The sequence below is a fragment of the Pezoporus wallicus genome, unplaced genomic scaffold (genome assembly GCF_028554395.1).
Source record: "Pezoporus wallicus isolate ANWC-B61680 ecotype Strahan unplaced genomic scaffold, APGP_CSIRO_Pwel_v1 contig_6094, whole genome shotgun sequence".
Taxonomy (NCBI): domain Eukaryota; kingdom Metazoa; phylum Chordata; class Aves; order Psittaciformes; family Psittacidae; genus Pezoporus; species Pezoporus wallicus.
In genome coordinates, this window is record NW_026635941.1 from 1,126,246 (window position 1) to 1,149,546 (window position 23,301).

Here is a 23,301-nt window from a genome sequence, read left to right on the forward strand (position 1 = left end):
CTTCCAGCAAAGGCTTCAAATAGCAACCTTGATGGCATCTTTTTTACTGGACATTTTAATTAATCCAAACTGACAGTCTGTTAACATGCATAAACTCCACTAGGAAGCACTTCCCCATAGACGTGTGGGAACACACAGCAGGCCTGAGTTTCAAACTGCTGCCTTACACCGCACTGGCTGCCACAAAGTCAGCAAGGGTCAGAGGGGACTCAATATTTGAAAAATCAGACGTTCTGCTCAGGAACCTAAATATGAGTTTAAGAGCTTGTTTTTAGGCCCCAACTGCATTCAGGAACTTGGCCAAGATTTGCAGTACAATTATGGAACTGCACAGCATAAATAAACATAGACAATTTGCTGTCTTACTAAAATACACTGCCAGGGAGCTAAACTGCTCTCTGCTGTTATGTAGCAATGAATGAGGAGTGTGCAGGGAGAGCAAACCTGTTAATATTTTGCAGAATATATAAAGGCCTAATTTGCAAAACCCTTTGTCATGGCAGCAAGCACCTGGCCATAAAACCAGTAGCTCAAAACACTGATGTGACCAAGTGCTTTGGTATTAACCACCATGAGTAACAGAGAAACTGCATTACAGAGTTGCAGGGAACTGTGACACTGAAACGATCCCTCTCCCAGGTGGAAGAAGCAGGACCAGCCACTGTTGACTACTGGCCTCAAGCCCTGCATTAGATTTCTGCTTTTTACACAGTCCACTGCTGCCCAGCTCCTGCATCCCAAGTATGTTCTGCCTGCGCGATCTGCTCAAATCCAGACACCACAAAGGTTTCTAGCACTTCCGACCAGCTGCATCCTGAGGAAAACCCAACCTTCATCCTAAGGGCTGACAGAAGTGGGTAACACACAACATGTGTTACCTTTCCACTGCTAGCTTACAACTTCTATATGAATAAAGCCCATTTTAAACACAGTTTAAATAGAGTTTGTCTCAGCAAAAGTATCCCATTCATTCCAGAAGTGGTCAGCCACATGCCATTTGCTCATCTGCCCTGAGCGATGGGTTGCACTCTTCGTGTGCCAGCGCCTACCAGACACCCCAGCCTCACACCCAAGCCCACTCTACCCTCCATGAACAGTAACTGCTCCAAAGCAATATTGCTCCACTAGTTTAAATGATGATTCTGTGATACTTTACATAAGAAGTAAAAGTATTCATAAGGAAAGGAAAAAAAGATTACAAAAGGTCTGATACCATCTTCAAAAGAAGTTTCCACCTTTCCTGAGATATTAAGCAGATAATTATAGACTTGCCAGCTTGCTTTGGGTAATAATGCCAAGATCTGAAGGACTCACTTGCAGTCCTACAGCTTTTCCTATTGACCCCTTGGAGCTGTTGGTTGACTGGTGCTTTGCTGTCTCTGCAAAGAGAAGTGGCAGAGCAAGTCAAAGCTGTAGAAAACCCCTCTGTATCTGCCTGTACCTGAAAGTCAGAAAGGGCTAAATCCACTGGCAAAACTTCAAAGTTGGAAAAGGCCTCTCAGACTAGATGCAACCACACTGGAAAGCAAAAATCCACTTCTAGCCAGACTAGCAAACCTAGGTCAGCAAGCAAAACATGGAATATCCACTATATCCTTGCTGATCCCCTGTGTAGCTCCTCCTGGTATAGCCATGAACCAGAAACAAAAATGGTCACTGAGGAAAGCTTTGCTGACAAAACTGGTTAGTGCAAGTCTTGCTCACAGCTCTGAAATCAGGAAAAGAAGTGGTTTAAATAGCCAGATCCACCGCTGCTTGTGGATTCAGGTTTTCACACTGCAGTGGTAAATTTAGACCCCCTGTGGATGGTTATGCAAGGACAGCCTGAGATATGGAGCAGAAGATGTAGGTCACTTTTAAAATTCTTTTACAGCCTGAGTACCAGCAGAAAGGTGCTTGCTGGTCTCGGTGGGCTTCAGATCAGACCCAATGCCACACACGTGAAATTGTTCCAGGAATCAAGTGGTTGAGTTGAAAAGGATCTGTCTGAGAGGACTGCAAGAGATGTACTCTCCTGAACATATATAATGCTGTACCACTTTCTGACAGTGAGTTAAAACATAAACTCAACATAATTCAGAGACCTGCGGCTCTTGCCACTCACAATGGCTCTCAATAAACCCACGAGCACTCTGCCTCTAAACATCAGGCTGCACCTTCTCAGCACTAAATCCTGGCAGCACAATAGTCACGCAGCACCTGTTGTGGCCACACAGCACAAAAATAAATGCTTGTTCTTACCGTGGAAAGCTGACGGTATGACTAGAAGGTATGGAGAAAAATAAGCATGCATATTTTACAAAATGGTGAAGTTTCTCTTCATGCTAGTGGGTAATTTTTGAAAATAAATACCCCATTAACTAAGTATTCCTTGGCTTATATTTAAAGATGCTTGCTTTGCCTCTCTCTCACTGACATTTTATACCTCTGCATAGACACACAGAGGATAGAGATTTTTTACGCTATCACCACCACAGAGCTGTTCAAGGAAAAGTGCCTAAGAGAAAAAGGACACTATAAAGCAAAAGAAGACCTAGAAACCACACAGCAGAGTCACATAGCAACTAGGAAGTTAGAAATAAAGGATAAACTTTGAAATGGAGCAACCTGAAGGAAAACATTATGCAAAGTCTTTTACAGAAACAAAGCCAATGAAGGGAAAAAGACTGCTACAGAAAAACGATGCAGAGAAAAGTAAAGATGGAGAGGGGGAGAAGTAATTTTAAAGCTGCGGAAGTGTCAAGAGACATTGTCAAGGTAAAAATCAGATATTCAAAGCAGCAGCTTTCCACCAGCTTTTAGCAACATCCTGCTGGAAAGCGTACAAATCTCATTCACAGTTTAACATTTCTGACCCAGCAGAACCCAGTGCAGGGGATCAGGCCTTTTGCTGGTGCCACCAAGGCCCTGGCAATGCTGGAGCAGGGCAGAGCTCTAACTGCTCCTGGACTTGGTGCAGCTGAGGTGCTTGGGGTCAGATAACCCGTCCCTTGGGGGATCTAGTAACCTGGGTGTTTTACACAAGCGGCAGAGGTGTCACCAGTGATTACTCCATCCTATGACAGAGTTGAGATAGCTGGAGAAAAGGTGAGAGACTGAAGAGCAGCCCTGATCCTTTGCGTTTTAATGAGTGGGAATGGAGTTCATTTAGTGCCCCTTTCCCCTCCATAAGGCTGCTACTTCAGGAGTTAGGCAAGCAAAGTGGATGGCAAACTTGCCCAAGATGAATACCACTTCCATGGTCTTCTGCACTTTGCAGACAATGGATCTCAGGGGCCTAAAATTCTTATGGCTCAATAGGATAGTGTTTCCTGAAGGAAGAATGATTACTGGGCAGGCAACTTTTAAATGCATTACCAACATTTGGGAGCCAGGCATACATGGCAGGCACTGCTGTATAGCAAGGACTTTGTTGGCCTCTGTTTTTCCTTTTTGAGTTCTGCCTTAACTTCATATGTGGAGCATAAAACTTTGTCATGGAGCCTGGTTTATTAGTACAGAAATAACTACAAAGAAAAGAAAAAACCTTTCAGACAGCTTTTTCAGAAAGCACACAGACCGCAGTGCAAAATGTGATAAGCCCCATCGCCACTGAGACCGTCACTCCTGAGGCTTCCTATTTGCCCCTGCTTTCCACCCAGGGATCTTCAGCAAAGTGCACGTCCCAAACACCCCACATCACTGCAGCCAAGGAATGCTATGCAGGATGGCCCCTCCGGCCTTCTCCTGCCTCTGAAGTGAGCTCAGGACTGGCTCCAGTTATGGGTCAGGGCAAACCAGCTGAAGCACAGAGGGGGAGATGCTCACCAACCCAGCCAAGCTGCATCACAGACCTCCAGCCACATGCTTCCATCCCAGTGCTGCTTCAATCTCCACCCAAACCCCTCCTGCTGAAACTTGGAATGCTCTCCTTCCCCAATGTTTGCACTCATTCCTCCACGCTTGCACCTACTCAGTGTGCCAGGACAGCCCCAGCTGCTGGCACTGTTCTCCTCCAAGGAAGCCATGGGGACAGTTACCATTTGCACATCCTCCCGTATCATCATCTGGCAGCACCCCTTGCCCACGGGTGCCTTGGAGGCAGCGAATGCTGCCTGGCACTCTGCTGGCTGTCCCCACACCCCTGACTCCTCAGCTTTGTGTGACCCTCACACCCCTGCCCTTTCTGCATTTGTTGTCCTTCACAAGCAGGTAGTTTCTCTTGATTCCTACTTTAGCCTTTCCCCTCTCTGGAACACCTTTAAAGGCTGGATAAGCTACTAGGGGCATGCAGTCCAAAGATGCCTTGGGAAGAGCATAAGGAAGCTTTCCTGGCCTTCTCCAATGATCCACAGCTCAGTAACTTTCTGACCCAGACAGGTTTGTTTGGTTTTTAACTGTATCACTCAGTGAATTTCTCCTCTGCAAACCTGCCCTGCCTCATCCTGAGCTCATGTAAATTTTAGCATCCACAGCCTCATGTAGCAAAGAGCTCCCAGCTTAATTATGTATCTGAGCAACTGTCTTCTCTGGTCTATCCTGAATTGAACGTGATTTTACAGACCTTTAGCATCACACCCGGCAGGAGCCTCAGTCCTATTTGGCTGTTCTGTGTACAGGGAATGTTTCATGACTCTAATCACCCTGGCCAGCCCTCCTTGCACTTTTTCTCATCCTCTTCTGTTGTTTTCTGAGAGCTGCAGCAGAAGCACATAGAACACAGGCACAGTAACATTCACTGTTTTCTTCTCTGTTTTCTTCTCAAATAACCCACGGTATTAGATCCATTTCTGCTTGACTGTCACATAGCTGGAACTAAGGTTTTATGGCACTATTTACCATAATACCAAGCTTCATTTCTGAGATATGTCAGCGCAGAGCCCATCACTTCATGTGGGAGTTTGGGTTGTTTCTCCCTGTATGCATTATGTAGCATTTATAGGCTGTGCCTTGGTGACTCATACCTCTACCAGAGGACACAGGCTAAAGCTAGCACACGTGAACTTAAGCCACTATCTTTTCCAAAGCCCAGCACACTCTGTAATACAGCATCAACTTAGAAACAAGAATTGCAGAATTGACAGAGCTCCACACCAGAGATGTGTGTACACTGGCATAAAGGTCTTTTCATCCTGTAATAGCTCACGCTAGCAATTTTACAGCAATCTGACCAAGTATGGCAAGAAGTTGTTACAAGCATGTGAAGATCAGTATTCCCACTCTGCCTGTGCTGTATTTCATTATCATATTAGTGCAAGGAAGACATGCCATTCCCAGTCTTCACTTTGCACAGCTGATCTCTTCCACCTTGTCTTTCCTAATGTCCAGTACTTTTTAGTTCTCCAGTTAATTTATTGCCAATCTGGCACTGCACCTCTAGAATCATATTAATAATGCATGCAACACATTTTGGAATATTATTGCTAATACTAATAAATACTCCTTAATTTTCCCCTTTCCGGGCATTCAAAAAGAAGTTGGTAAGGGATTTTTTTTAAAACTCATTCTCTGAGACAAAACAATATTTAAAAAATCAATGAGCTTTGATGATCTGATCCAGACACTGACATTTTGAAAAACATACTCTTTGGACTCTTCGTCACACTTGATGTTACTTGGAAGGAGGAGGTGTTGGGCTATTTATTTAATTTGGTTGGCAAGCCCTGTTTTACTTGGACTGACAGCAGAAGTCAGCAGGGTCATGCACTGTTTCCTCTGCCCCTGAGGGAGCAAGCAGACCCATTCTGGGGGTTGTCCCTTTGTTTTCATAAGGAAAAAAAACACATAATGAATGATCTGTGAATGATCTGAAAATGACAGTGACTGTCCAGGGCATTTTGGCTTTAAAGCTGGGGTACCTTGAGAACTCCATGTCAAAATCTGATGAAGGAGTGCCTGAATCAGCTGCGGTGCTCCACAGCTGAACCAGAAGCCTTCTCACCAGTTTTACAGCCCTGGAACACAGATACCAGGGTAGTATGGACTGAAAAGCCATCCAAGTCAAGAATCAGTTAAATAGCCAGCTAGCTGCTGCCTCCTGTTTAAAATTAAATACTCAGTTTACAGAGTAGCAACTCACATGGACCAGGCTTGTCTTTGAGGCGCTCCTTTGCAAGTTGCACTTAGACAAAATTCCAACTAGTACTTCCTTTAAATACACTTTTTACTGCAAGGAGGAAGGAGATGACTGTCTGCTTCCGTAAACAAATCCCTCCTGCCTGTTAAAACTGGGTACAGACTGTACTTGGACAGTACTCTCCTTCTTTTCCTCCTACTCAGTTGTATTTAAGGTGTGTTGTCAAATTCCTTCCAAATGGTTTCCTCTGTGCCGTTCCCTCTCTACCTTGTTACGTTTGCAGGATTATTAACTCAAGCACCAAAACGTCCTGAGTACCACCTGTACAATGAAAAGGTAGTGGGTAATCATCCCAGTTCCTGACCTCCCTCCTGCCAGCTCCATGTGGACAGGTCAGCACTTTGCTCCATATTGTTAAGATAGGTAATCCTACAAAGGGTTAAAAGACAGTACTTTCTGCCTTTTAGTATTACCAGTGCCTGAGCAATAGGGTATCTTCTACAGCTTGTTAGACGGCTGCTGAGCCACTGAAGCGTAACTGTGGCACACTTGCAAAACCAGAGAGAAAATCATATAAACTGCAAACCAAAAGGATATGTAATTACAGCTTGCTCTGGTTTGGGCTATCAGCAGAAGGGTTTTTCAGCCAATTTGCCTTTTGAGAAATACACAGACATTTTGTGCTTACTTCCTTTATGCTAAACCATATGCTTTTCTCCCCACCACGCTGCTCAGACGCTGCTTGGCCACTAGTGCTGCAAAGTGCTTCAAAAGAAGTGATCCTGGAAAGGCCAACGTTGCTCCTCCAGTAGAGGGAGAGTAAAGAAAGCGAGCTCTTCCTCTAGCTGGTTCCCAAACTGCTTTCCCCACCTATGTACAAGGCTGAGATCCCGCTGCTGCCCTAGACAGACCAGGGAGAGAGAGGGATGGCATTGCTCCCACCCTGCTTAAGACTAAGTACACAGCTGGCTCAGAAATAATTTTATGGACAGAGGAAATGATGCATGAAATACACCTGGGAGGTTCATGCCGCAATATAGCAAGCACAATACTTAATACGCAGTGGTGTTATTAATTGATCATGGCTAAGCAAAGATATTTTTATCAGTCCCAGCCTGTCCAGCATTTTCACCAGACTAATATCGTGCATGCATGTGGATGCTGGTTTTGAAACACTGAGTCTGTCTGACAGTTAAAAAAATTCAGCACATTACCAGAATATGAAAAAAAACCCAAACCCTACAATGCATTTTTAAATTGAAATGAGATTTCAAACAAGTCACAAATACAGAAGTAATGGGGGCAAGCTGGTTTTGGGGGTTTTTTGACCTTTCATGTGAAAGAATTCTGATTAAAATACTGCAAGGTTTCCACTTGCCACTTTCTACACTCATGCTCTCTTGCTGCTTCTCTTTGTTTTGCAGCAGCTCCTCTTGCCCCACCTTTCCCTCTCAGACATCCTGTGCTGTTCCCTGCAGTCATGACCTTCCCTTGCTCTGTAATGTGTTTCACATGCTTCCCTGGAAAGGAAACAGAAGCCATAATGCAATTTCCACTTTCCAAAATGTTCCTCATTGTGCTCCCGAATCCAAAGCCAACCTGATGTTGACTTAAATAGAAAGTTACAGCACAAATGTACCTAATGTAGCCTTTGCTTTAATTCAGGGAATTTTATTATTTTTATGCTTGCAGCTTGCACTGCTGGCTGAGCCTTCCATTTAAAACACTTTCTGAATCGACAGCAATGGGAGATGCTGAAACTGCTGCTCAACTTCCAGCACTTTAAGCATTGAAGTACAAGGTCAGGACAATACAATAGGCTTCCAATAAGACTACAGGGTTAGTAACCCCTAGTAATAGCTCATTTCTGGCAGCCAGGTAACTGAGTATAAACACTTAGGAGAATCCCAGGAATACTGTCTTTCTGGTAATTCTTAACAAACTCTTCCTGACCGTGATTTTATTTACACCAGCTTCTTCAAATGCTTGGTTTTGCACACTCCATGAGTTCAGCTCAGAAGAATCCTACAGCTCTCTTCTGGGAAGCTCTTGCTGTAGAAGCCTGACTTACTATTGTGACCTCTTGCCTGTCACATCTCTGAGCTATCGACAGTCAAACCTGCCTAGTTCTACCCAGGCAGATTTTTACCCAGCCTTGCCAGAAAGGCTGACAGTTCAGCCCCTTTTATTATGGATGCTGCCTGCTTTGTGCCTGTAGCAAATCTCACAGCCAGACATGCGTGATGCGTTTTTGATGTGCCAGAGAACACTCTGCTGGGCTGTTTTTTGCCCAGTGAAACAAGTGTGTAGATACTAAGGGAAAATGCCAACAGATGGGGCTCTTAACTCTTGCTCTGGGAGGCAGGGTGGAGGTGACCCGCAGATTGATTCATTTCAAGAGAAAGAACTGTAATGGCTGTAATTAAAAGGAGCATTTCCTCACAATTTCCAAGGCAATGCACTAAACAGAGAGGTAAATGCTAGATACAGAAACCAAAGGAGCGCTCTGCCACACTCCAGGACGTCTTCTGGGCCCTCCCTTCATTTTCTCGCTGTTCGCCTTCATGTCCATCTTCACAGTTTCACGCCACTAAGCCTGTTCCTATCAACTTCACTTGCACAGGTTTGCACAGTGAAGGCTGGTCCTTACTGTATTCAGTATTTTCCACATAAGACTGTCTCCTCAACAGCCTTCTGTGTGCCACCTAGCCACTACCCCGTGCACTGTGGCATGAGTGTAGCTGCTGGCAGAGCTGTGAGATGACGACCACACTTCCTTTAACTGGAACTAAGAAACCAGTGAAACAGAATGAACTGGTTTTTGGCAAAACTCCCTCTACTTCTTAACATGACAATCACGCATTTTGATTGTAGTTTGTAAAAAATGGCAACAAAACCAACAACAAAAATAGTAGTAGCACTCTCAGTGTTCCATTTGGGTGGGAGGGTGCAAGGCATGAGGGTGACTTTCCTCAGCTGTTAAGAGCTGGAACCTGATCCATGGATAAGTCATCCTCAAGGCATTTCACAGAAGTGCTCCTGCTGGCACAGCAGAGACCAGAGCTGGGTGGCTCAGGAGGGCAGCACTGGAAAAGACTTCCCCATTGCTTGAGGCAGCACAAGCTCAAGCTCATACTAAACTCAACTGACCATGTATCCCTGGCAGAAACTCAGTGAGTAAAACAAAGTAGAAACACATTATTTTCCTGCCAGTTAAATATTTTCCAGGAAAGGGTTGTCCTTGAGATGCAAATGCCATTGAATATAACTTTAAGACAATTTTATTGTTTTGTTTGCTAATGAGAAACCTGTTTGTATTATTAACTGTGGCTCTTCTAGGCTGCAACTCTGGACGTTCTAGGTTCCCACAGGGGCTCCCAAAGAGGCCACGGTTCAAGCACTAAGGTTCAAAATACTCTAATGGAGGCAGAAGCCCAAACTTGGTTATCTTGCATTCAGCCCATGCATCATATAAATTTGCATATGGCTGACTAAAGTACTCCTTCCCAATTACGGAACAGTTGATGCCAAGAGAAACATTTATTTCCTTTTTGTTAGTCAGTTCTGAAGACAGAAGTAGCCTCAATGCCAACCTAGTAGCTTATGTGGATCGCTAAATAAGATGTATTTTCAATATTGAAAGATTTCTGCCTAGATGCAATGTAGCCCCTAAAACCACTGGGTGAATCACTGCAAAGAAGTGCATTATCAGCTCCCGGAAGGGACAGCACAAGCCAAATATGAACTTTCAGAGGAATGAAGACCACAGAGTGCAGAGGGAGAAACCACCAAGCAAATGCCACAGGCCAGATACTACAAAACCAGTTGCAGTTTTGTTCCACAAACTGAACTGGAAAAGCATCGTAGAGACCCTCATCCCATAAATGCTCCCTGCTCATAAAGTCCATTTTTCAGGAGTCCATCATTCTCCTTCAAGGACGATCGCAGATCTACCTCTGGCATCCTAGGATATATCCTCATCATCTATTTAAAAGTTGCATGGGACCCCAGATCATCTGGAGTAACTTCTTTTCAGGAATGCACTGTTTCTTCATGAATTGCATCTCTGAAACAAGCTCTGTCTCAGGAGAGATCCGCAGACACTTGAACACAGCAATACCAGGAATGCAAACTGTATTTGTTCACATCACTGGAAAATCATCCCAAGAGCATAATCAGATTGCAGGCCTTGACGCCCCCCCCCGCACCTTCAGGGAAGCGCAGAAAATGCTCCTGTTCCTTGTAATGGAATGTCATGTGGACACCAGCACCATGAGGGAAGAAGCATGGTGACCCACTTGCTGAGACAGTGTTAGTGCTGGTGCTGGTTACCTGGTGACTACATCTGCAACTGGAAACCAGCTTTGACAGTGAAAAGCCAAGCCCTTTCCAGTTCCTGCAGAATTCGTTGCACATCACAAGCAATTTGTGATCCTTTCCTAACTACAATTGATATTTCAGTTGTACTCTGACATTAGTGAGCTATAAATTACTCCTGGAGCAGAAGCTTATTAGCTCTTTTTTAATGATATAGAGGAAGAATGTTGCCATTTTATGCAACAAAGATGAGGAAGATTGGAACCAAAAATCTTTTTTTCACAACAACAACATAAAAATAACAGAGAATAAGACAAGGCAATATAATACCTGAAAATGAACTGCAAACAAAACTGCTTTATGGACCTGAAAAAAAAGGTTTTGACTTTTTGAGAAATCTGATTCTCAGAACATCAAACTGTAGCTCGAAAATACATTTATGATTTATTAAATATCAACCCCAATTGGAAGATTTTACTGCTCTTAGAATTCTGTCTGTTAGACAAATGAAAAAGATGTAGGGTTTGTTTTTTTTTTTTTGTACACTGAATAATCTGAAGTGGTTTCTGGAAGATCTGAGAGAAAAAGTCTGGATTAAGAGATTAAAACCCCAGTGCCATAAATTATGTTTCCTTTTTAAAAAAGAAAATAAATTACGTGCATTGCCTGAGTAACAGCGCAATAGCTTTTTAAAAAGGCAGCTCTAGCTAGCACTGTATATTTTGAGTTGAAATAAATCTATCTGGGTTTTGAATTATCCAGCATAGGGATTTTTCCCTCTTATTTTCCAATAAAAATACTAAGACACTGAGAGTTTAGTTTTAGAAATACTGGAGCGGAGTGAAAGAAAAAAAATGCTTTTCATTTCTCTTTCCATCTCCCTTTTCTAATGTACTTTAATATTCAACTCTTACCCCTGTGAAAGCAATAAAAGCACCTCTTCTGCATTCTTTTCTGCATCAGATTTATGGCACCAATTACATTTTTCTTCCTCATTCTCTCTTCCCAGGTGCTGTGTCAGAGCTTACGAGGACCACAAAGACCCACTGAGTCTAAGCCAGTGGACATTCTGGCTCTAAATCACCATTTGCAAAAGCCTACAATGAGCTTGAAAGCATTTACTTAAGTCTTTGCAGGATTCAAACCTTATTATGTAGCATAAGCAAATTATGGTTTTAGTGGTTTGGAATACCCTCATTAAGCATGCATGAAGTGCCATTTACAAATGTAAAAGGAGTTAAGTGCTTGGGTATATGAATCATTTTATGTTTCTGGAGAAAGGACTATGAGTCAGAAAACTAAAAAAACCTGAAAATTAAACTGCAGTTACAAAAACATGCTGTGGCTCTTACAGATTCCATAAAATGATGAAAGTTGCTTTATCTGAAGGTAGCTATGCTGAGGATGCAGAAGTCACCACATGATAAAAATGTGTGCACATGCTACATTAAGTAGCATTGAGCTAGATTTGACCTCTTCCACTTCAGGAGATGTTTGGGGGCTGGAGAAGAAGAGCCAGTTACTCATGAATCAGCAGTAACTTCCCTCAGAAGTACATGAAATCCTGTCTCATCTGAATGTCCTGGATGAAGGACAGGGAAAGCCCATGGAGCAGCACGAGAGAGCGGACTGAACATCCAGCCCGTTCTTCCCCTATCCCAGGAGATGGGACATTGCTTATTCCAGTAGAGCTGTGCACAAGAGATACCCCTTTGTGCTGGTCCCTTCCTCACAGTTTTGGTGTCACTTTACCTTGCTTTTTATGCTAATAAGTTGTAGCAAATAAAGAACCCTTATTTCTTTGGGCACAGAGCCCAATGCCTTTTTCCCTCTTATGCAGGGTGAGAAGCGCTTTTCCCAAAAGCATCGCTTGGAAACCTCAGGAATGAACTTAAACATATGCTTAGGTTTAAATATCACACCTCCAATGAAGCCAACAGACTTCATGTGCTTTGATGAATAAAAGCCTAAATCCACTGTCTGTCAGACAATTAAAATGCTATCCTTCCATGTGAGTTTTGCCTAAGGTAACAGCTTTGATGCCTGCTTGACTATTTGAAAGGAAACGCTCTGTTCCCTCCTTTCAGAAATGAGAGGAAGCCTGGCAGAAGGCTCTCCCATGCTGTGATTATCACGTCTGACAGTAGTTAAGCACAACCAGGAACACCAAAGTGCAGCCAACCTTCAGGTATCCTTTGCCATACTGTATGCTCTAGTAAGTTCATGCTCTTTAACAGGGCTGAGTGTTTGTCATGGCTCTGTGAAACAACAATGGCATCCACCAGCCAGAATGGCTCATATCCATGCAAATATCTCTGGCAGCAAAAAGAGTCATAGCAACAATCTGAGTTATTTTGACAGAATGATCTGTAAACATAAAATTTTGCAAAGTTTTCCTCGAGGCTTTAAGTACTGTTGCTATGTCACGACCTGCTACTAATCTAGACTTTACACCATTTTGTACAGTGTGAAGGAAGTGACTGAATGCCATTATATGACTTGCAAAATATTCAACATCAAAAGCATTCACAACATATTAATACAGTTTTCATTAAGATATATGTTCACAGGGTCATTTTTTTTTTTTGCAAGTGTCCCAGACCATTACCGTCATTTCAGACTGTAGCTGTTGGAAAGATCAGAAGGGTCAGTCAACAGCGTGGTAAAGTAACACAGAAAAATGTTTCCCCAGGAAAACAGACTGAATTATGTCCCTTGGTGTAAGCAAACCACGTGCCTGACCGATTAAACAAGAATTACACTCTTGAAACAAGAAATGTACTTTAGCCTACACCATCAACTAATGTACTAAAGAGGAACACTGTGATATACACAAGGACGTATACTCTGCCACACAGCAGCTCCCTGTAACAACCCTAATCTGGAAACACTCATCATTAAGAAGGGATTGAAAATGCTATTTCACAGTTTTATATCAAAATGGCATATGCAGGGTCAATCCAGAGATGTATTACTGGAACTAACACACTTATAGAGAAAGCTTGAAATTTTCAATAATCAGATCATAAAAGAATATTTTCAATGATGAGAAGAGTATGGCTCTGGAACAGCTTTCCAGTAGATCTGGCAGGGGTTAGCTACTTGAGAGGTGTGAATATTGAGCTTGGCACATTTATGAAAGCAATTGCGTGATGGGTTGCCTGTGATAGTGGGAGCCCAGTTGCAATGACCCAGGAGTGCAATGCAAGCAGAAGTTCTGAATTCTCAGCTAAGATGCTGTAGGTACAAAAAAAAAATATGCAAAGACATCAAAAGGACTCATGTCTCTGAGTCAGTCCGAAGTCACCAAAGCTCCGGGCAAGCTCTGGGCTCAGAGATTGAGGGAGCGATCTAATTAGCAGCCTCCATTCCAAACCTCTCTGCATTTTCAATTCTTTTCCTTCTGAAGCAGCTGCATGTACCAACTGTTCTCATACAAACATAGGAACACTCTTATATTCAGCAAACATCTACTCCAGCATGGATTTTTTTATCATGTCCAGAAAAATGGAGGTGAGATAGTACCCTCGGACAGATCTCAGGGTCACTTGCCTGATGCATGTCACAGCCCAGCCAATCTGAACTGACAACTCAATTAAATTGTACTGTACAGCAGATTTTCTGAGGCACAAAGTAGAATTATGCTTCCCAACTCTGGGGAAGACAAGTGGTAAATGAAAGAAGAACAGAATGATGTGAAGCAGAAAGGCAGATGGTACAATAAGGCGAAGAAAGTAAAAATGGAAATCTTGAGAGCAACTCCATTGAAGAACCAAAGAGACCAATAAAAGAAAGAATTAATTGGTCCTCTCTGTGCTGCTGAGGATCTCTCCTTGTGCCTCTCAGACTTCAAAGGCTACTTGTACTCAGACAAGCCGAGCTGAACGCAAAGGTCCTGACTCAACAAAACACTTCATCACTTAGAGTGGAACATATGTTTAAATGCTTTGTGGCACTGGGACTCCAGCGCATAAGGGGAATGAAGAAAGTAGGAACACAAAAATAAGTGGCAGTATGTTGGAGTTGGCAGAAGCAGCAGAATGCGCTGCATCTAATACATGACAAGAGCTGAAATGGAAGGAGGCTGTGAACAGAGTTAAGAATTAACAGGGTTTTAAGTACTAACAGCCTAGATGACATAACAACTGAGAAGGTCTAATCCTGAAGTTAAGTGAAGTTAATGAGGCATATTGATTCTCTAAATCAGAGTTTCATAAGCAGTGGTGCTGTACCTTTGCATTGTGCCTCTCTATGGCACAAATGCTGCTTCTCACCCTTTATGTGAATAGTGAACATTTCAACCAGCCTCAGTGTTTGGGACAAGCACACTTTAGGAAGAGGACAGCAATGGCAAACACAGTGTGGGAGTGAGCGAGTGGGGGGGTGTGACGGGAGTATCTAAATTCTGGATGCATGACATGGGAGCATCCAAGAGTAGCAGAAATGTACCAGAAACCTGTGGCTGTATCACCTGGCACACATGTATGCCCATCACAGAATGAGAATCCATCATAGGAAGCCACAACATTTGATGAAATTGCACAGGCACAAATTGCAAAAAAAGGTGATGGAGAATGAGAACAGCAGTTGAGTCAGGTGTCAGCTGTGTTAATTAGCAAATTAGCCACTCTTGTAGGAAATGGATGAAATTCAATCACTGCCCAAAAGCAAAGCATCACCAGGAACACTGAAGAAAAAGACTTCAAAAAAAGGAGAAAAGCAAAACACAACTCTGTAGGATGAAGAAACTAGAGAATGCAGGAAAAAACATGAAAGTGTTTTATCATATGGTTCTCATTGTCAGGCTTTTGCAACAGCCAGTTTACATTCTGAGTCATTTTTTTGCAGTTTCACTATTTCATACTTCAGCTATGTATGTCTGCCTGAACAAAAACCATGACTTAACAATCACGTAAATGCATTTTTATCTGCCAGTCTTTAATGCTGCCCTCATGTCTACAGCACTGAATAGAAGGTAAAGTCGATATGAAACCTATAACGTAAGAGAATATAATGACTGGTGTATGGGACTTAATGGTGTAATTTATTGGAGGCATTTCCTGCCATAAAAACGCACTTGTGCCTGTCTTATGACCTGCCAGCTTGTGAGTAATGAAGTATACTATCTTCTAGCTACTTAATTACTGTAATGTTTTTGTGGTTTGGTTTTGCTTAGGAATTATTTAATAATCCTTTTTTTCCCCATTGTGTATGTACCCTGCTTTATCCCATAGATAATTACAAAGAAAGAGATTTACAACTTCCTTTTTTTTTCAGATCAAAGTACTCATGTGGATAAAGTAACATACATGCTTGCATGTTTTCTAAGACGTTAATTTCAAACATTAGGATATCACTTGGTTTTCAACCTTCATCTCCTGTACTCACCAAAGAAGACAAAGCTTATAACAGGATTGTGACATTATTTTTAAGAAGCTATTTTCATTTTTTTTTAAGTGAATATAAGAAAATAAAATAAAAAGTAGTCACTGTATTTCTAACATCTAAGATATTTATGTTGGAACTACCGTTCAGTATATGCCTCATAGCACAGTCACCTTAGTAAGATATAAATATTGCAGCTGTCAAGAAAGTAGCATGAAGTATCCACGGAATCATTTCAGTCCCTCTGTGCTTTTGCTTTCTTTTGTCAGCAACTTATCTTGAAAGGTGTTTCATCTATTTAAAAATGTTTTTACAACCCCCTCATTTCTTTAATGGCTTTAGGGATTATGAACAGACCCTCCCACCACAAGGGAATTAGATAATACTCTGATAAACATCTGTTTAGAGACTGAAGGTTGTGCTAGACCCATTACCAGACTATGGGTAGTCTGGAGACCCTGTTGTAAACACTAACTTTTGGGAAGCAGAGAAACAGATAAATTAAATCCTTCCATTACAAAACAGCAATTTGACAAAGTGCTTTTTCCTTTTTTTTTTTTTTTCCCCTTCTAAAACAGGGTTCAGGAGATTTCAGAGAAAAAGGATTTCACTACTAATCAGAGGCTTAGGTTAAAGCTCATATGATTTGTGTCTGTCTTTCTTCCTAGGGAACAGCCATGTTTTAATTTTGCCTTTTCCTCATTTACTAATTGCACAGAAATCTGTTTCATTTAGCTTATTTAGCTCCTTACAGAATTAAACTCTACAAAAAACAAAATGTAAATAATGCTCAATCATTTACAGTTTAGACTACCAGCAAACAGTTAGGTCTGATGTGAAGTGAGAGAGTTTAAATGCATATCCAATACAGAAGTCATTATGAAATACTCTGCTCTTCCTAGCCTTAGAGCTATGCTGGATTTCCAGAGGTGCACACTAAGACAGGGGTTTTGATTGCCTTTAACTGGTGTTTTGCACCATGCTTCTGGTCCCACTGCTCAACCTTAAGCCTCAGGTGAACAAGCTGTCTCAAGGTGAGGAAAAGCAGGAGGTCGGGAGAGATCTCCTTCCCAGCTTCCTAAAGAGCCTCACCTCTTTTTAATTAATCAACACCATGCATGTGTAATAATATTCACAATATGGAAAATAGCTTCTCTCTTTCCAGAGGACAAAAAAGTTGTTTCAGACCCCCAGCTGGCTGGAGAGAACATAGGTCTAAGAAAGTTGACAAATATTAATGCAGATACTCAGCAGCCAAGGACCTAGACCAGAGGGTTTCAGAATAATTTCTCCTTGGTAGCATTCAAATGACCCTTACGGTACTTCCTCCCTGTATATGGTCAATGAGAGAAGAAATAGTTTAACTCCTACAGCACTGTATCGAGCAGGTACCCACAGTGCAGCCCAATAAGGAGAGCAAGCTGGAGCAGGTGAAAGGTGTAAGGAGCAGCAAAGCCAACCTGTGACGGACACACCACACCTCTCATTCCCCATCCCACCCTGTGCTGGTCATGGTGGGGAGGCAGAGGAGCTGGGGATGGGAGTGAAGTTGAACCTGCAATAAAGCCTGGAAGAAGGAGGTAAGGGAAAGGACTTTTAGTTATTGTCCCATTTCTTACCATCCAAATCTGTATTTCACTGAAAAAATAAATTAATTTTCCACTGATTGAGTCTGGTTTGCCCATGAAGGTAGTTGGTAAATGACCTCCTTGTCCTTATCTCAACCCACAGCATTTGCTATCTTATTTTCTTTCCCTGTCATGCTCTGGAGGGGGAGTGATCAGGTGGCTGGGAAGGCATCTGACAACCATACAAGGCCAAAGCACCACAAGCAGATAAATAATCTAAAGCCCTAAATCTAATAGTCTTCAATGATTCAGGCTCTCGGAGAGAGATGTTCCAAAAAATCCAAGTAACCAGCACCTATACCAGCAGGAGTCAGATTTTTACTTGAGTAGAAGGGAGGACCTATCTTAGAAACCCCCTAGGACTAGTCCTTAGCTGCCCAGATATTCCCATACACACTGCAGGTACTGCTCAGGTTTCTGCTAACTGCTTACTAAACTGCCACAAATTACAGCTTGATGTATTAAGAGAACACAGACCTGGACTGAATTTACTGTAACTGAAGCTTGACTGCCATTTCAGGGGAGGCAGCACATTTTTTCATTGAATGTCTGAGCTTTTGTTTTGTTTTGGCAATGTTAATGTGACCTCCAGGTCAGGGCAGTAGAAAGTTCTGCCTCTTCCAAAATCTTCTGCTTGGTGCAGGCAAATACAAAGCAATTCACTATAGAGATACCAGAACTGGCATAGACCAGCAAAGAATACATTCTATTTAAAAACGTAACATGCCGGGGCTCAGAGGCAAAGCTCACCTATTCTTGTCTCAAGCTGACATGACATAAAATCAGAGGTAGAACAGCTTTTGTGAACCGAGCTGAGGGAACAGGCCATTCATTAAAATGTCATACTGAAACATTGGAGATAAGTGACAATAGTTTAAATGGAAAGAAAAAATAGAACTGAGGGGCAGAAAAATTCCCTGGGTAGCAGTCCAATAACATTTAAAAGGACTTGACAGTAGCTGGTTAACCATCATTTCCAGAAAACCCCCAAATCTCCATGGCTGAATGTGGAAAGAGAAAGATAAAGACAACCCCAACACTACAAAAGTAAAGGAAACACATTTTCGTCGTTAAGGATAAACTCAGCGAACACCTGTGTATCATCTAGATTTATGAAGATAAAGCTGGATCACACCTCTTAAAAATACCTGTGCCCACCAACCTCCCACAGGGAAACTTCAGGTGCTTTTTTAGTATGTATGCAGCATCCTGTTATGGGGAATTGCAAAGAAATTAGTGAGTGCTAGAAGAGCAAAGCTGGGAAATGCAGCCAAGAAAATCATAGCCTAGAAGTTAGAGGGGTGGCAGAAAGCATATTCACTGCTGTCCTGAGGCTAACAGGGAGGAGGGGATAATACTTAGTCCTTTCCCAACCTACCAGTCTCCACTCCTCGCAACAGGATCTGAGTAAATTTGACTGAAGCAATCAAATAAAATGGAGATGTACTGGAAGGGATAGCATGTCTGTGGTAACTAGAGGTCACAGGCTGGATTTTGCCTCCAGTGCCAGTCTTAAGATAGTGAAGAGAAATCTGAAAAGACAGATGGATTCTTTAAACATTCACTCCTATGTAGCAGCTTTGCTTTGCCAAGATAAGCACTAGAAACCACATTTTCTAAGTTGTGGAAGTTGATGCTGGTGTCCCTAACTGGGTTGTACAATCTTGTTTAGGACAGCAAATTTGCTTTATAAAAGCACTCCTGTAAGGTAAATAAACAATAACCCTGTTTTATAAAAGGAGGCACAAGAGGTTGAACTACAGCAGTTACTGACAACCCAGGATTTCCAGGCCTCACATGTGTTGGCTGCTTCCCACAGGCATCCATCTCCCTATTGCAAAATAAAGCTTTATAATTTCCGAGTGTTTCACTGCATTGATGTGAAGATATTGAAAAGCAATGCTAGAGGCTTCCTCAACAGTTGGAGCACAAAGGTCTGTATGCATGAACTCTGAAATGCAGAGTTCAATGCAGGCTGTAGATCTTTTCCCTTCCCTTAGCATATGCATTCAGAAGGTCTAACACATAAAGAATGTGCTTCAGAAAATGGTGCTGCGCCGAAGAGCCCTTCAGTGATCCAATCTGACTCCAGGCTTGATTTTCCTTCACTATTTGCAAGGAGTTCTCACCCAGAGAGGCTGGCAGACATAAATAAATGTACAGCAGTTTGTGGCTACCAGCAAATTTCCATGATCCGTCAGTTTGGATCTGGGCTAAATATGAACCGAAACTGAAGAAGTGACGGGTCAAGGGCACTGATGTACAAGCAAGGCTGGCAATAAATGGGAAAGTCCAGCCCCAGAAGGTACTAGAGACAGTTTCAATTTCATTCAGGCATCTCTAGTCAAAACCAGACTTTGGGTTTACTGGGTGCTTCTCCTGCCTCAGGCACCCTGGCAAATGGGAAACTTACTGAAACACTAACCCTTGATGTGCTCAATACACAAGCACTGAGGGCTGCAGATAAGCTGCATATAGCTGCTGGAAGCAGTAAACTTTAAGCATTTCCCCTCTTTTGTAGAGTAACCATTAGATTTTTTTCTCCCCCTTTGACTGGATGATGAATGGAAAGGGTGAATCCAAGGCAGACTTACATTGTTGGTTTGCTGCTTGTGTGAAACCAGGGGAAAAGATCTCCAGCTTTCTTGAAGTCCATGTAAATACAGAATACTTCTTTTACTTGGCACTAAGTCATGGGGCAAGAAGCTGGGTGGGATGGAGTCACTCCCTGGGAGAAATATGATTTCTCTTTATTTGTTAATAAACAGGGAAAAAGTCTGGTAGCACATCCCATTCTTCATAGTGTCTTGCACTTCATGTGGCCATTTACATTCATGCAAAAGGACGGTGAAAGTCTGCAAATTAGAAAGGCAGGAGTTTAAACTCACTCTGTTCCTATATTACCACCCAAGATGAAAAGCAGTGCAGGGAGGAAGAAAGTAAATGGTGTATGCATTCACAATAGAAGAGGTAGGAAAAAGATTGTAATATTTCCATGAAATTCTCATGGCAGATTGTGGAAGAGCTTTTTAAACACAACACTGAGACAGTGCTTGGGACACTTCATGCCCTACGGGTATGAAGTCCATGGCCTGAAGCCCCCATCAATCCCTATGATACTCTTTCTTTCACACAGCTAGTGAGTTATTTGACAAGCAACACGCATTTCTCAGACCATTAATACATGCTCAGACCTTAAAAACCAGGAGTGAAATGGTGGCACGAATGTAATGCGACAGTACCCATTCCCCTGGAAATCTTAATGGCACTGCTGTGCACTTTTGAACCATACAGAAAAGTCAAGAAGGTATGTAATAAAATATAAATGAGCTTTTGTAGAACGAATCTGATCAAAATCCCCACAATGTTTTTCCCCTTTTCAACATTTCAGGTCTTTTAATCTGTGTCAACTTTCCCATGTTTCAAATAAACCAGGAACTATTAATGCATTTTCTTTCATTTCAGGAACCTGGCAGGTTCTTGGCTTAGGACTTAGTGATTGTAAACAGTTATTTTTGAGTCTGCATGCACATGAAATGGCTTGGAAGCCACAATGACACTGGCAACATAATTCTTTCAGTGTTATCTATGTGTTGTAAATCCAACCTTTTTTGAAATTCATTGCCTGCCAGGCGAAACTATTCATGCATAATACATATCTTGGAGCAGGACACAAGATTACTGATGTTATATTACTCCCTATTTCTTTTGTTGTGAAAACTCTGCGTTCCTAGCAAACAGAAAAAAAAAAAAAAAAATAATCTCACATCTTTTATAAAGAAAGACCTTTCAACCATTTCTGAGCACTGACTCAAAGTTTGGTATCAGTATAAGAGTTACTCCTGCTCTTCCTTGTCATAAAGTTTTGAATTTGTTCGCATTGTTCATAAACTACCCTCAAAATGACAATAATAAGGAGCATGCTTTTAAAAGAAGCACAATCACAGTACAAGTAACAGCATGCATTATAAAGAAGGTATGTATCAGTCATTCTTGGGGTAATTCTAGCTGTTACAAAATAAAAAATGAAGCAACTCTGAGGTTAAGCCTGTAATTTTCCTCTGAAAGCTGCAAGTCTACATTCTGCTAATATTCTTCACACTTTCGTAAGGCAAGTCAGTGCCACATTTGAGCTCTGCTGTGTCATCTTTTTGAACCTAAGCTTCTCCTTAACCACCCTCAAAACAAATACTTGTTCTCAGGAAAAAATATGCGTGTATTTACTGTGTTGCATACGTGTGGGCAGTGCATCCTGGACACAACAGGACTGCAGATATTCAGGAAGAAAACCTTAAAACCATGCCAGGCGAACTGTCTCTGTGTCAATGGTATAATGCCAGCTCGTAAGGTTTGCCAGCTATGGAAACTTTGGCCTTACTGTGTATAGCTCTTTCCTTTGGGCACAGATGGTCTTACCTGGGGTGTTTGCAAAGGAAATCCTTCTGGTTACAGGAAGTCCCAGGACACAGCACCAAGTCTACACTAAGACGGCCCATCCCTGGCTCACACCTCAATGAACATGACAGATTTGCCAGAGATGGATTTGACACATTACAGAATCACAGAATCATAGAAAGGTTTGGGATGGAATGGACCTTTAAAGCTCATCTAGTTCAACCCCCCTTTAATAACCAGGGATGTCTTCAACAAGGTCAGGTTGCTGAAGTCCCCATCTAACCTGATCTTGAATGTTTCCAGGGATGAGGTATCTACCATATCTCTGGGTAACCTGTTCTGTGTTTCACCACACTCATTCACGGTAAAATAATTCTTCCCTTTTATTTAGCTTGAATCTACCCTCTTCTAATTTAAAACAATTCAAATAATTTCTAGGGACTAGCAGTGCATCAAATGGGAAAGAAACTCAGCCTCCGAGATAAATAAAGACAGCCTGTAACCCTGTTCTTCTGAGTTGTGCCACTGGCCATTTGGGAGTGTAACTGTTCACCTGATCAAAGTTATTTTTGAAGTGTTTCCAAGAAGGTGTTTTTGAAGAATTCAGTGCGACTTAAACTCTCAGCTTTGTACTAGATAATAGTACAGTGAGCAGGCTAGATATGCAGAATTAAATTCTGGAGCAGAAGTCAAGCTGCCAGCAGCTGGTAGCGTGGACCTAAAAACATTAAAGCCTCTGACCCAGGTGTACTGGGTTCTCCCCACACTGTTAATCACATCCAAGTCGGTATTTCTTTCAAGGATTATATGGAGTACAATGATAGTAGGAGTACAATGAAAACATTTGTACTAGCAAATTATGCAAAATAATACATGGCAATTTCTTGGCAGTTTCAAAATAAGGAAATCGAGCTAAGAGGACTTTAGGATAGCTTTTCGTCAGTGACAATATGCCCACTGATGGAGGGAAGTATTTGATTTTACCATCTCACTACTGTGATTTCTTTTAAAAAAACAGAATAATTGTTCAAATCCAGTCTGCTTTCACTTCAGAATCTCAAATGACAGGGCTCAAAGATTCCCTTGCTGTGTTGTTCAAGTTTCTTTCATTATACCTCCTCCCTCCTGGTTTATATCCCTATATAAGTGTGTTTACTCAACCTGCCTTGGGGAACAAGGATGAATTAAAACAGTGGAGAAGATGGACACCAGGGCAGTCTGCAGGAAGACACAAACATGACTGCCAGAAGAGGAAAAAGGAACTTCTTACATGCTAAAGTTATTTTCCATTCTATTCAGAAGTAAATTTAGTCTTGTATGAAAAATCACTTTAAATATGTGACAGTCTCTGCTACCATTTTGGCAAAAGTGACTTTTCCTTCTGAGCAGCCGTTCAAGATTATTTTCATCCTGCTGGTTTCCACACTTGGCCTGGCTGATCTCCTGCCAAGGGCTACTACTAAGCTCTCCACACCTCTGATTCTCACAGCATCTCCACCAGTACTACCGCAGGAGGAAGAG

General features: G+C 42.1%; 1 protein-coding gene across 2 annotated transcripts in view; it reads right to left on the bottom strand.

Moving 5' to 3' along the window:
* CYYR1 (cysteine and tyrosine rich 1) overlaps positions 1-23,301 on the bottom strand; it is a 53,905-nt gene that overhangs the window by 4,325 nt on the left and 26,279 nt on the right. The gene's annotated exons all lie outside the window — the stretch shown is intronic.